General features: G+C 40.9%; 1 long non-coding RNA gene across 4 annotated transcripts in view; it reads right to left on the reverse strand.

Moving 5' to 3' along the window:
* The window catches only part of LOC120541188, a 154,473-nt gene that overhangs the window by 7,761 nt on the left and 133,112 nt on the right, over positions 1-13,600 (reverse strand). For 3 of the 4 annotated variants that reach the window (XR_005635962.1, XR_005635960.1, XR_005635961.1), the window contains 2 exons: positions 3,968-4,063; positions 2,206-2,307 (listed from right to left, as the gene is read on the reverse strand). This is a non-coding gene — a long non-coding RNA (uncharacterized LOC120541188). The remainder of the gene's footprint in view (positions 1-2,205; positions 2,308-3,967; positions 4,064-13,600) is intronic. The other variant, XR_005635963.1, reaches the window with a different exon arrangement.

Genomic DNA, 13,600 nt, shown 5'->3' on the forward strand with positions numbered 1-13,600 from the left:
GTCCTCCTTCCACCCGTCTCTGGCCGCTGAGTGGTGGTCATTGGCTCCCTTTTATCAGGCACCCGGAAGTGCTCCAGGTGGTTGCTCGCCGACAACCGGCTGTACTTCCGGGTAAGGCGAAACCAGTGCCCAAAAGGGCCAGCTGCGCCTGTTGCAGCACCCCCTGGTGGTGCCTGCAGAACCTCACAGGGCTGCATAGAACTCCAACTCCCATGAAGCTCTGGGGGAGTCCGAGGCACCGCTGCAACCCAGGGAGGCTGCCATCTAGCATCCAGAGGGAGATACTGGGCTTCCCTCCCTTGTCCCCCTGGCAGATGTGATGAAAGGGCATCCCGGCCAGGCGTGGGCCCTGGCCATCCATCACAACAGATAGATAGACAGATAGACAGACAGTTGACACTCTGCTCGACTAATACAAAGCCGTTGTTTAGCACAGTGCGGATGATTAATATTGTGCACAAGTTTTTGTCACTTTAAGTGGAATTATCCATTTTTATTTGCCTAGTTAAAATCAGAAGACTAAGCAAAATCACAGAAAGAGTAGAGTGTGTGTGTGTGTGTATATGTGTGTGTGTTACTCTGTGTGTGTGTGTGTTTCGGAGATCTTTGATCTGGTATGTACAGTATGTTTAAAACCAGAAGGTCATGATAAAAGACACTGGAGCGTAAGTGTTTTTGACGGCCTTGCTCTTTATTCTGTAATAAAAGACACTTGATTATGCCTGGCAGAGCATTTTAAGAAAGCACTTCTCAAAGGCAGCTGAATCCTCGCTTTCTCCTGACTCTGTGCCACGTGACAGATTTTAGCGGTAAAACTGGAGGTGCACTGTGTGGAAAGAAGTTCATTAAGACAAAACCTTTTTGTTTGTCTTTTCCTTTGTGACTATAATTTTCTTGTACGCTTAGCTAATGACATTGTGAGAACCACATTGGAACAAATGTATTGCAAATTCCAGGCGTTTATTTAATATTTTATACATTTATATTCCATTTCACAATCCATGAATGACTGAATAGAATGAATAGTCATTTGTTGAGCATAACCATATTTTGGAAAATTACACAAGCAGAAATTCAGTTGCGCTTAACATTTTCTTTTCTTTCTTTCTTTTTACACATGACCTGTATTCTGGTTACTTTACCCCTAAAATGTTACTGTCTGTTTGGGGTTTGCACTTTCTAACTCCAAAGATGCGTGAGCTATGCAGCTAAGTGACTCCACAGTCAACTGGCATTTACTCCAGGGTTGGTTCCTGCCTTCTTCCCAAATAGACTAAATCCTCCTCAGAATCCTACAAGTCAGGGTTCAAGGAATTCAAAAATGGCACTGGATGGCTGCTTAAGTACATCCCATGCAGCACTGCACTGATTCTGGATGGTTTTTCACTTTATGAACCCTCATTGCCACATTAAACTCTGCAGAAACTGTGATGTTTTCTTTCTAAATTAATTAAATAGTAGGATGCTGTTACATGCGTATTGACCTTAGGTTCCTTCTATGGGAAAATCTGATGTTCTCTGTGTTTGTAATCCATCTGATTTGTAACATAAAATGTCCCCCTTGTCTGTGTGTCCAGGCATGAAACTAATGATGGACTGGTGCCTACCCGGAATTTGGTTTCTTGCAACCTGAACTCAACAACTCAAAAATAGATAGATAGATAGATAGATAGATAGATAGATAGATAGCATAACCACTAGGGGGCATTGCAGAGCCCCCAAACCCCAGCTACAACTACCCAAACACAGCCATGAGTGCAAATAAAGTTGCTTTAGTTTCAATAATACCTTAACAGGCTTCCAACTGGCCAGTCCAAAATAGTCCAATATAATACAACAACTTTCCTTCTCCTTCCATACCACCCAGGTAAGTGTCGTCAACCTCCTCCTGACTCTAACCTTAGATCGAGGTGAGGGGGCTCCTTTTATACTGGAGCCAGGTGTCCTTCTGGTGCTACAGTGCTGCATAATGAAAGCAATTCCTAATCATCTTAAAGTAGGGAGGTGTTCTCATGGCAGGGCCTTCTGGCTACTCCCAAGGAACCCAGCAGGGCTGCATACCTGAGCTATACTTCCCGTGTGGCCCTGCAGCCATCCATAGTGGAGGCACGGCCATGAAATAATGCTGTTATTCACACTGATGTCATCTCCCCTAGTACATCCATTATATTTTCTCCATGGCCTGGAAACAAAAAAAGCACTAACCTGGCCAGGACGCACATTCATCTGTGTTGTTCTTCTTTAAGGGCCTCCCAGCTGAGTATGGGACCATTCTCCAATCCATCCAGTAAAATAGATAGGCAGGCACTATACAAGAGACAGATAGACAGCTATATGAAGGACACTATATAATATACAGATAGACAGACAGACAGTCATATTAATGACAACAAATGAGGTGTCATCATGGTAGTAGATGTCATAGTCAGTCATTCAAAGCATAAAGTACGTTCGTAAGGCGTGAGGGTGACTGGCGGTGAGGATGGATGTCATCAGAAACATTCATGTTACACATGCCTTTCTTTGTCTGTGCTTTAAGTTCTTTTAAACATTTCCGTACTTCAGGCCTATATTTCTCTTAATTATATCTTTATCTAATGTAAGTCTGCAGTATTTAGTTTTATATATAATTTTAATTTGCTTTTATTTGCAAGTGACTACTTTTTTAACATCTTGTAAAGCACTTTGAGCTACATTGTTTATATAAAAATGTGCTATTGAAATAAATGCAGTTGTTGCTGTTGTTCTTTTTATTGGGTCTTTCTGTGAAAGGCACTATATAGCATAAAGATTGATTGATTAGAGAACAGTGGATTAAAATGTCAGCCTGGCCGCTGTCTGTGTGAAGTCAGCTTGTTCTCTTTGTGTTCCTTTCTATACTTTGGCTCTCCTCCTCATCCCAAACATGTACTTTCAGGTTAGCTGGCCTGGCATGAATGAGCATTGCTGTCTGTGTGAGTGCGTCCTGTGACAGAACACAAATCATGAAGGGCTTGAACTTACAGATCAAAAAACCACACATGACGTGTTCCAGGTATATTCTAAGGACTTAACAATAATGATAAAAGAAACTTCTGAAGTACATAGTATTAGAAGACTGACGTCATGAGTACTGCCAGATCAGATGGTCATGATGCCTATGGCAGGAGGAGGAATCACGCGGTTGACAGATCTCAGCTCTGTAAAGCAGTGCTTCTCAACATTCAGTCCTGGGGCTCCCCTGTGCCTGACGGTTTTTGTCCTCTTTAATTAAGCGAGTTTTCATTTCCAGTTTCTATATTTTTTACAACCATTTGGAAATTACAAATTGGTTATGCTATATTTTTTCTGAATGAAGCAGAAATTTATATTTGTTAGATAGGTAAAAAAGAATTCTTTTTCCTTTCAAATTTTTTTTGATGTTTTATGTTCTGGTTATTCAGACAGTTATTTACTAATAAGCACACAAGTGGGTAACTCTGAAGTGGCTGCTTCTTTCAGAGTTGTTTGTGCTGGCATCTACTCTGCTCAACATTAATTGTCTGTATTGAGATACAATTAAGAAAACAAACTCCACAGAAAAAGTTAAAACAAAGTAAGCATCTGAAGATACAGAAGCAATATAAATACTGTATGTTTGAATTGCAAAATAAAAGATAAAAATGGATTATCTAATTAAACAATGAGCTCAATTAAAGGTAGCAATGACTGACTGATTGAAAAACTGGCTGGAACAAGCTCCTGCAGCCTCAGGGGGCACTGAAGATGGCATGGTGGGAAGCACTGGACCATCAAGTAGCAGTGGGAGAGCTGGTCCACCACCAGAGGGCAGAGGTGAGCATGTAGTAGCAATGGGACAGCTGATCCTAAGGTTGGGCCATAACTGAGAAGCAGCAGGTAGCAGTGATCGAGCTCACCCACACAAGTGCAATACAGAAGCTAGATGATCACACACATGTGACAAGATGCAGGTGAGAAAATGGAGCACCTCTTCCAACGCCTGTCTGTCGAGGAATGCTGTCATTTGAGGGAACTCTTCTTGTTCCACAAAACGGACCATGAGATCCTCTGAGGAAAAAACCTGCTACAGAAGACAAGGAAAAACATTTAAAATTCTGACAAGTGGAGGCTGTTTGGCACACACAGACGCATTCAGTACCAGAAACAGAGAAAGAAAAAGCTGGAATCAGAAAGGATTTCAATTAGAAGGCCGAGCTAGCCTCTGATTACAAGAATCAGCAGCCATTGCGCCCGTCCATAAGCTGAGCTGGCGTCAGGTGGTCCCTTTGGTCCTTTCCATAAAGTGTTAGCAATGTGAGCAAAGCGGCATGATGATAAGACAGGCTCCATTAAAGCTAAGTGAGGTCAGAGTCCTTGTAATCACAGGCACTTAATGAGAGCTGCTTGGACAAATAAAAGCGCAAGACCTTCCATCAGACACGTGTGTAACATACAGAAAAAGCTGCTCGGCCTGCAAGCTGCCATTACAGCAGAGGGCTGGAGGCTCTAATCAATTCAAGAAGTGCCCACCCTAGTATCTCTCCTTCTCAGTGCCAAAGCTGTGGGCTTCTGTGTAAAAACAGCTGCGATTAAGGACTTCTGGTCAACTGCCATACAGTTAACAAAAAACTTATTTCTCTGAGAGGGCAGATGAGTGAACTGTTGGCAACAAAATACAGCGGAGCTACTGAAATGACCACCATGAACATCAAAAGTAATCTGAGGACCACAGGCTCAGGGTACAAAAAACAACTTAAATGGAAAGAGAGATGAGAGTAGCCACCTGAACTGTGAAGGGCAAAGAAGGCTGAATACACCAGGCCATCCATTTTTAAACTCGCTAAATCTAATTCAAGATTGCTGGGACCAGAGCCCGTCCTGGCAACATTATTCTTAAGGAAAGAACCAACTCTGGATGGCATGTCTGGGCCCATTCATAGACAAATAAAACAGTAAGTAACACTTAGGGTTTGGGGGCTCTGCATTTCTCAAAACTGCTAATCCCAGATTGAAGGGGACAAATCAGGAATCAATCCTGGCACATGCTGCCACACACTGTGCCAGTTTAGAGCTGCTGGAAATGATCTATCAGTCCAAAGTAACCAGTGTGATGTTCTGTGCTGTGGTCTCCTGGGAAGCAATCTGAGCTCAAAAGAAGCCCAAGGCCTGAATAAACTTATCAGGAAAGCCTGCTCCACCACCGGACAAACCCTGGATTGTAGAAAAAAGAATGATGTCAAAATTGGATATCATCATGAAAAATCCCCTGCAGGTGGTGGTCTCTTGGGGCATTTTTAGCCATAGGCTCATTTCACCATGGTGTGCTAAGAAGTGCCTTTGGGGGTCTTTTTATGCCCTGCGCTATCAGGCAATTCACTCAATAATCACACTTAATAAGTTCATTTTGAAATATCTGTGCAATATACCTTTTTTATTGATTTTGGTGTTTATTTATGTGTTTGTTTATTCGTATTGATTGATTGATGTATTATTTGTCCTGTGAATATCTTGGTTTTTTTTTGTTTCAGCTGCAGTATGCACCTGAATTTCTCCATGGGATTAATAAAGTTTATCTAAACCAATCTAATCTTAAAACAGCAAGAACGGACAATCAGATGGCTGGCATACCTCGCAGTGAAAGACAGCATTGTTGAGTTTTGAATCTGCAGCAATTTCTCTGTTCTGTAATGACTACAGTAAAATAGAAGTTAGCGTTTTCTCTGTAGAACCGCTAACACAGCGATTCTCAACCTTTAAGTATTTGTGACCCGAGTTTTCATAAGTTTTAATTGCACCCCCAACATTTTTTTGAAATGTAGATGCATATTTTATTATACCTACTTAACTTTTATCGACATTTATCTAACTCTATATTTATTGTTCTGGTATCAGAATGTAGTTTAAGTTCATTTGTTTTGGTTTCAACAGATGTTTTTTTTCAGATTTTTGATTCGTTTTCTTTTTTTCAAATCTTCGCGCCCCCCTTTTTGTTACTTCGCGCCCCCCTAGAGGGGCCCACCCTCAGGTTGAGAACCACTGCGCTAACATTTCTGTGTCTCACCTCGAAGATTCTTGTATGAGTTTTAACAATTGTATTATTTCTGTACCCTCTGAAATGTTTACTATGGACAGAATATTCTTTGCAGATATTGGTGTATTAGTGACCATTAATTAATATATCTTATATACATTTTTGGCCAGGCAGTCAATTAATTACTTAACTAATTATCTAGCTAGTTAATTGTTAGTATATGAGCCCAAAATAAGACAAAAAATAAAAAATAAAAGAGCCTTGTCCTATAATATTTCAGTTATTTAAATACATTTACTAATCCAAAAAAGAACTTTTAAAAATACAGAATTGATAAAAATAAGGAATCAAATAATAATTTGTTACACTATTATAATCAAAATGAAAATAAAGGAAATTAAGAAGAAAAAAAAATCTGCAACAAATTGACTAATCCAAAGTAAATAAAACAGGAAACCAGCATAACCAGCATACTACATAATTAGTAACCAAAAATCAAAATCTAAAATACTCCGAAGTAAAGTATTCACTTCAAATCACTGAAATAATCTAAAACTATTATGTTCCCCCAGGGTTCCCCCCTTTCTGGGGTACAAAATCTTCTTTTTATATTTAATTTGTCTATGGTCTTTGTTACCAGTGTTGATTATTTAGTTTTATTGTGTTAAGTGTCTTACGTTTTGTGTGTGATTTCCCACGAGGTCGGGTCACCTGCCTGCCACCACAAGGTCCTGCACTCAGCCCTATAAATAAGTACCTTGTAGTTTGTTCGAATGTGCTTGGGGTGCTGAGTGTTTCTTGAGATGTTGCTGTGCCTTGAGCTGTTTGCCATTTTTTGGACTTTTGTACGTTTTGCTATGTTTTTATATTTCGCCATGTATTTTGTTTTGGGACTGTGTTCACATTGGATTACCTTTATTGTTCCAGGCAATTCTTTTTGCCCTTTCTGCTCCACTAAACAAAACAGAGCATTTTTGTGAAAATAAACCTTTAATTTTATAATCCTGCGTTTGACCTTATATCTACCAGGGTTTGCCAGTAACTCCCCCCAGTGGACATTCTGGAGAATCGTGGGACTCTCTTTGTGCTTTGGACCTCTATGTTCATAACAAAAAAGACTGCAAAACTAAGAAAGAAGGGAAGACACAAAATGAAATAGAAGAGAAACGTTACCAAGAATGAATGTCTGAGGAAGCAAGTGTCGTACATGGGCCTCTGAATTATCTTCAGCCCAAATGACCATAGCACCTGAGAACCCAAATACCCAGTCAGTTAGGATATTAAAACTTGTAAAATGTGAACAATAATTTAGAAATGTAAAAAGTCATTTTAGAATTAAAATGTAAAGTTTAGACATTTTCAATTTTGACAGGACCAGGCCATTCTGCCCAAACCCAGCCTTCCTAAAGTTCACTAAACTCCTACTCTCTGCCTCACTGCTTGGCCACTTACTTACGCACACGTCATAATAACTTTCACTGACAAGTCAATATCAAATACTAACAAATTAATAGCTGGTGTACATTTCAATAGTTACAAGAGAGATTAAATGGTAATTCAAGTATTGGCAACACTGTATTGTACTTTGCTAATAAGTAATTAACAGACGTTATATAATGCTGCCTTACATCTTTACACATTGTTTATTCATCTGCTGCAGACCTTTTTTCAGTAGCATACTATTCTAAAATTGAAACTGTTAATCAATTTAAAGGTTTGTTGAGGTTTATTAATGAAAGAAATGAGAATTGTTATTTTAAAGTATTACCCATAAGCCTACAAGCTTCTCTTAGCACGTTTCATCTGTGGACACAGCAAGCCAGACCTGCTCTGTTCAAATGCCAGTGCCTGTAAATGTAAATCTGTGGCACAACTGGGCAGGTCTGACCACATCTGAGTGCCACCTACAAAATGGCAGCAGCTCTCTTATTATCCAAGCAAGATGTGTTTTTTGGGGGTTTGCTGTTTATTATAATATTTATATTTCTCTTGAGCTTCTGTAACTGAGCATTTCAATACAATCTGTGCTGTGTGTGTAATCGCATGCGACAAATAATATTTGATTTGATTTGGTTTTGTAAGTTACTGGGGCAAAATTATAAGTACATGAAAAACAAAAGAGCAACAAGACGGTGTGGGAAAACAGAGACGCATAGTAAAACAAAAAGAGGGATGAAGCCTACAACAGCTAAATCCGTAACAGTCCGCTTTAGTGCACATTTACAATTTATAAATAATATTTTTCTCCAGCTGCCTTTTGAAATTTCTAATTTGCTTGCAAACTTCTGCTCTCTTGTATTCATAGAGTTTATTTAATTTAATTCAATCCAATGAATTTTTGTATAGCGCTCATCACTGAGTAATTTAAAATACTAGTGTACTAATTGCACATTATTAAACCTCACACATTTTAAATGCCTAAATTACATTAAAGGCTCATTAATGTTATCACTAGCACCTTATTGTTACTGCTGTTGCCCTTGAATAGTTATGCTTTTCCTCTTCTCTCTTTAGTCAGAAGTCCTCTCAGTTGTCACCCTGCAATAAAACAATCCCATGTTGTAGGAGGTACTCCTCAAATCCACTTCAGTCCTCCTCAACAGTACTGACACACAAAACATGTATCCAGGTTTACATCTGGAGAACATTCCCTCATCTTCTCCCAAATCTGCTCTTTTGAAATTCCCGATAATAATTTCAATTTGCACTTATTTATCTGGCTAAAACACAATGAAACTTAAATTAGGACCGGCGATTACTAACACTTGAATATATCTGGCACTCTCAATTCTGACTTGATTATTACAGAATATTAGGTTGCGCTTGGCTTCTCGGTTTCTTGTTGCTAAGACATATGGAGTTTAAAAAGAACAATTAATTACATGGCTGATGATTCTCTATTTTAGAATCATAGAGGAGATGAAAACAAAAATTCATTGCATTTGAAAACACAAAACAACTCACTATGTGAGTCACTCTGGAGCCCTAACCTGCCATCTTTGAGTTTCCTATTGGTATGCCATTTGGGTGTTTAAAGGTAATGAAGGGCAGTAAACTGGCTTAGCACAAGGGTGGGCATCTGTGTGCACAACCCTATTACCCTAAAATGCAAAAAGTGGCTATTGTTTCCTCTTCCATCTGCTCATTTTCTCAAATCTGGTATTAAACTAGGTAGCCAAAGTGTCCCCTGCCAGCAAGAGTCCACGTGGTCAAAGGCTGTGCAAATGGGAAGATCACCTGAAAAGGTACACACAAGGCATTAAGACTCACTGGAAAGGATTTCAGTTCAGCGCTTGTTTCCTCTTTTGTTTGCAGCTTTATTTCATTTTGGCACAAGACGTTCAATGCACTTTTCATGAAGTGCTTCACAGACATGAATGAGCCTTCTTGAGATTTTTGTGTAACAGACTTCAAAAGACACGCATGGTCCAGCTTTGACCCCTTGCCTTTTTAAATCTTTCCTGAAAACTGGCCGACAGTCAGAGATGCCTTTCCAAATGGCAGCGACATTGTTGTAAAGCTGCAACTCGGCCAACGCAGTGGCCAAGTCGAGGACACCAGATCCTCCCTGAGGCGAACTGCAGCTGGAATGTTGTTGAAAGGAAGCTCAGATCAACAGTTTTAGGGCCAAAATCAAAGAGCTTGGAAACAGGATATCATGAACAGTTGGAGGACGATCAGTTCTGATCTGAAGGTGCTATATGTCATTGTGTGGCACTTACGGAGTAACTTAACGGCACCTCAACAGTATGGGGCGGCCTCCTCTCCACTGTTGTCAACTGGCCATAGCTCAACAATTAATTCATGGACAGATATTGTCGGGGTCCATTTAAGCTTATCATTGTCTACTTTGTTTCCTATTTGTTTTAACAAATCTGTGTCTTTATGTATACTTTAGTAACTTGTCAGAATGCTCAGTGAAGTGCGCTATACACAAATAAACTGAACTAAACATGGCTGGAAGTTTTCCCTTCACATTTGTATTTACACACCTGTGACTTGCTGGCCATTTTAAATATATCTGTCTGCTTTATGAGTAAAGCAAATGGAGAGGCAATGTTAGAGTGGCTGGCGTAAGCCAGGGCCCGACTAAACTAGATAAACTCAGGTGTAGAGGCCTATACCAAGTCAGAGCCTTTGCCATGTCCCCCACTGCACAAAAGTGACAGTATTTTGTTCTTTCATTTTCCAGAACTTATAAACTAAAAGTAGTCTTTCTCTGTTGTTCATGGACAGTTATATGGGGACCCTCAACCCTAAAGCAATAAAAATGCAGCAGACGTGGTGTCCAAGCCTGTTCTGTGTTAGACGCTGTGGCACCTGATATTCTGTCCACTCAAACCAACACTTCTATCCACGTTTAGATTCAAGTCTTGCTTTTGCCTTTCAGTTTTTCAGTTTTTTGACCATCCGTGCCAACTGTTTCCATGCCATCCATTCAATATGGTGGCTTACCTTTACGATACAGTTTTTACTTGATATAGTGTCTTTTCATTTTAATACACCTTACATGCTCTTATTTTGCAAGGCGAGGCAGACGAAGCACACAGTGACCCTGAGGGACAGCAATCTGAAGCAGATCTGCACCCAGACTTCCATCAAGGGGCATCGCTAGCTTCAGCACTTATTAGGGGCTTAACGTCACCCCCTTGGATAATGCCGTTACTTCAACATATTTGCCTGATGGAAAAACAGGGTGGGGGAGGGGTCCCTCGTGGAGCATCCTGGAGTGAAGTTTCTGGAAGCCTGACTGCCCCCAGCCCACCACCAATGCCACTGCTTCCATCATCTGTACATACATTTCCTACTTTGCTACTATTATTTTCATTCATTTTGCTTTATACAGTAATAATGGAGATTTTATATTGTTTGATGGGTTCAAGGTGTATTGTTAAGCGCACCAAGTGCAGGGGTTAGCAGCTGAAGGGGGAACGCTTCCAATAAAAAGCAGCACAGCGGGTGGGGCACCTGCTTTGGAGGCTGGCACAGGTGTAGCTGTTTGGTCTGCTTATGCAGAGCTGGTAAGATCCTTTCCTTGAGGCAGTTGTCCACATGCAGGTAAAGGTGTATGCATGGCGGTGCTCTAAAGTGGATATACCAAACACTCATACAAACGAACTAGGCTAACAATGATAGCATTGGCAAACCAAAATAATGAGCATAGGAATTTCCATTATGATCTACTCAGTGCATTGTGTTAAGAGCACCTGGCGTGGGTGACTGCCATATTCCCACAGGAGTCAGCAGCTGTGAAGAGACGTCTAAAAAAGAAAGCAGCGCAGTGAGCAGGCACCAGCTTTGGGCAATGGCAAAGGTGTATCTGAACCATTTGGTCTGCTCGTGCTGAGCTAGTAAATCTCTTTGTTTAAAGCAGCTGCCCACGTGAAGTAAAGGCTGTACACATGGGGGGCTATTAAAGAACATTTCCACAACAATACACTAAGAAAATAAAGGCATTGGCTAGTGGCCACTCGCTTTCGTTATCTGATTTGGCTGACCCCTTTATCTAAGGCAACTTACAATTCTGTTTCTTGATCCAGGTGGAGCACAGGAAGCTGCAGTGACTTGCCCGTGGTCAAGCAGTGTCAGTAGGAGGATTTGAACCTGCAAGCTCACGGCTTGAAACCCAAAGTCCAAATCCTTAACCACTAAGCCATACAGCCTCTGTGGTGGCCCCTGGGCAGCTTGTGCCAGCTGCTAATCACATCCAGTTGTCTGACTGAAGCACATTTTGGAATAAGCAATTTAAGTTGCTTGTTCTACCCGTGCGTCCATTGTGCCCTTTTCTTTTTCCGAACCAGCGGCAGCACATCTGACTGTTCTCCAGTGCTGAAAGCCTCCTGTTTAGCTGCAAAGCTTCCTCTCTGGAACCAAATAAAACCCAATTGCCTTTTTATAAATTTGTAACTTCTTTATGGATAGTGATTCATCCCAGATGCACAAAAAATGTGTCTGTGTTTTGGAAAAATAGATGAAGTACGTGGGAGAGTGCACGCCGAGGGAGCAGGATCGTTCTTTGCTCTGTTTGCCCGCATGAGTGATCTTTAAGCCGCTTGATTAGAAGGATGTGAAGCGTTGTAAAGCGCAGCAAAGAGAAAGGAGCGCTGACGTCAGGGACACAGCTTGTCACAGCTCTGTCATCGTATTATGGAGGCATCGGGGACAATTAAAGATGCTTTAAAAACCTTTGAAAAATGCATAAACCACAAGCCACACAACGACCCACTTAAAGCCACTTCAGTGCTAGTCTGGGGGCAAGCCGAGAAACAGCTGCCAATATTTTTTTTTTCAGGTGCCCATTGACTGGGACTTAAAATTGTTCTGCACTCGTGGAGTTCATGGCACCTATTGGCTGGGCTCTTGGAAGCTTAATGGGGCTCTAGCAAGAGTTCATAAGGAACAAATGAGGCTATTTAACAACTGATAGCTCTGCAAATGGACAGGAGCAAGGAAGAGTGGAATCCTGGGCGCAAATCAGTTGGCAAATGCACAAAAAGTGGCCACATCTGACTCAAATGTACTGCCGATGTTAAATTGGGTGTATGTCAGAGATGTCCTGTGATGGACTGGCGACTTGGGCAGGGATTGTGCCCAGCGATTGCTGAGACAGGCTTCAGCTGCCCTGTGACCGTGACCTGAATAAGGGGGTTAGCAAGATGAATGGATGGGTGGTCTCATATTTCTGAACTTTATTTCCATTTATTTCCTAATATCTCCCCTTTTCCCCAGTGTATTTCCTATTATTTCACATTACCTCTTTTCTCTCAACATCCCATAATCTTCCAATATTCCGTCACTGTCATAACTGGTCCCAACACATCTATAAATATCTGGTATTTCACACCTTGTTTTCTTGTCTGTGAGGAGTTGAGTCTGTCCAAGCACTCCTACAAGTACTCCAGTTTTCCTTCATCATCCCTAAAGACAAGCATGTTAGTTTATTTGGTCACTGAAGAGGGGGTCCTGTGATGGACATGTGCTCAGTGTTTTCTTGTGGCCATTCGAAGATTCAGCAGGCTTAAGCAGGCTAATTATGGAGGGTTAGATGGCGATTCTGTTCAAAGAGACTAATCAAAATAGCAAGTCTTATTATTTAATATCTACACTCTTTAAAACAATGGTTCTCTAATGGCATTTTACTGGGTTGTGTGGTTCCATCATTACCAAAGACCCATTTCACTCTAGGTTTAATACATGGACAAAAAACAGAAATCCTTAATGTCTAGTAGGCTACCTTGTAGGACAAAACAGATCAAGGAAACCCGAACTGAGCCCGTGTGATTGTGTGTAGCATCAGGAACCCGCTGGCATCTCAAAAATCTGCTATCATGTTTTCATAGTCACTTATAGAACCTGTTACTTATCTAAATTAAATAAAAGTTCTTTTTGAAACCTTCATGGGGATGGTTCTTCTGTGAACCATAAATGGCTCCCCCATGGCACCAAACTAAAGAACCACTTTGGCATTTTTATTCTTAAGTATACCCCACCTTTCATTATTGCTTCCATTCACAAGTGAGGCTACCTGGCCTGGTATTTTCATGGATGGCCTAATTTCAACTCCATGTTTTATCTTAAAATTCATTCTGT

This window comes from Polypterus senegalus, chromosome 12 (assembly GCF_016835505.1).
Source record: "Polypterus senegalus isolate Bchr_013 chromosome 12, ASM1683550v1, whole genome shotgun sequence".
NCBI classification, from domain to species: Eukaryota; Metazoa; Chordata; class Cladistia; order Polypteriformes; family Polypteridae; genus Polypterus; species Polypterus senegalus.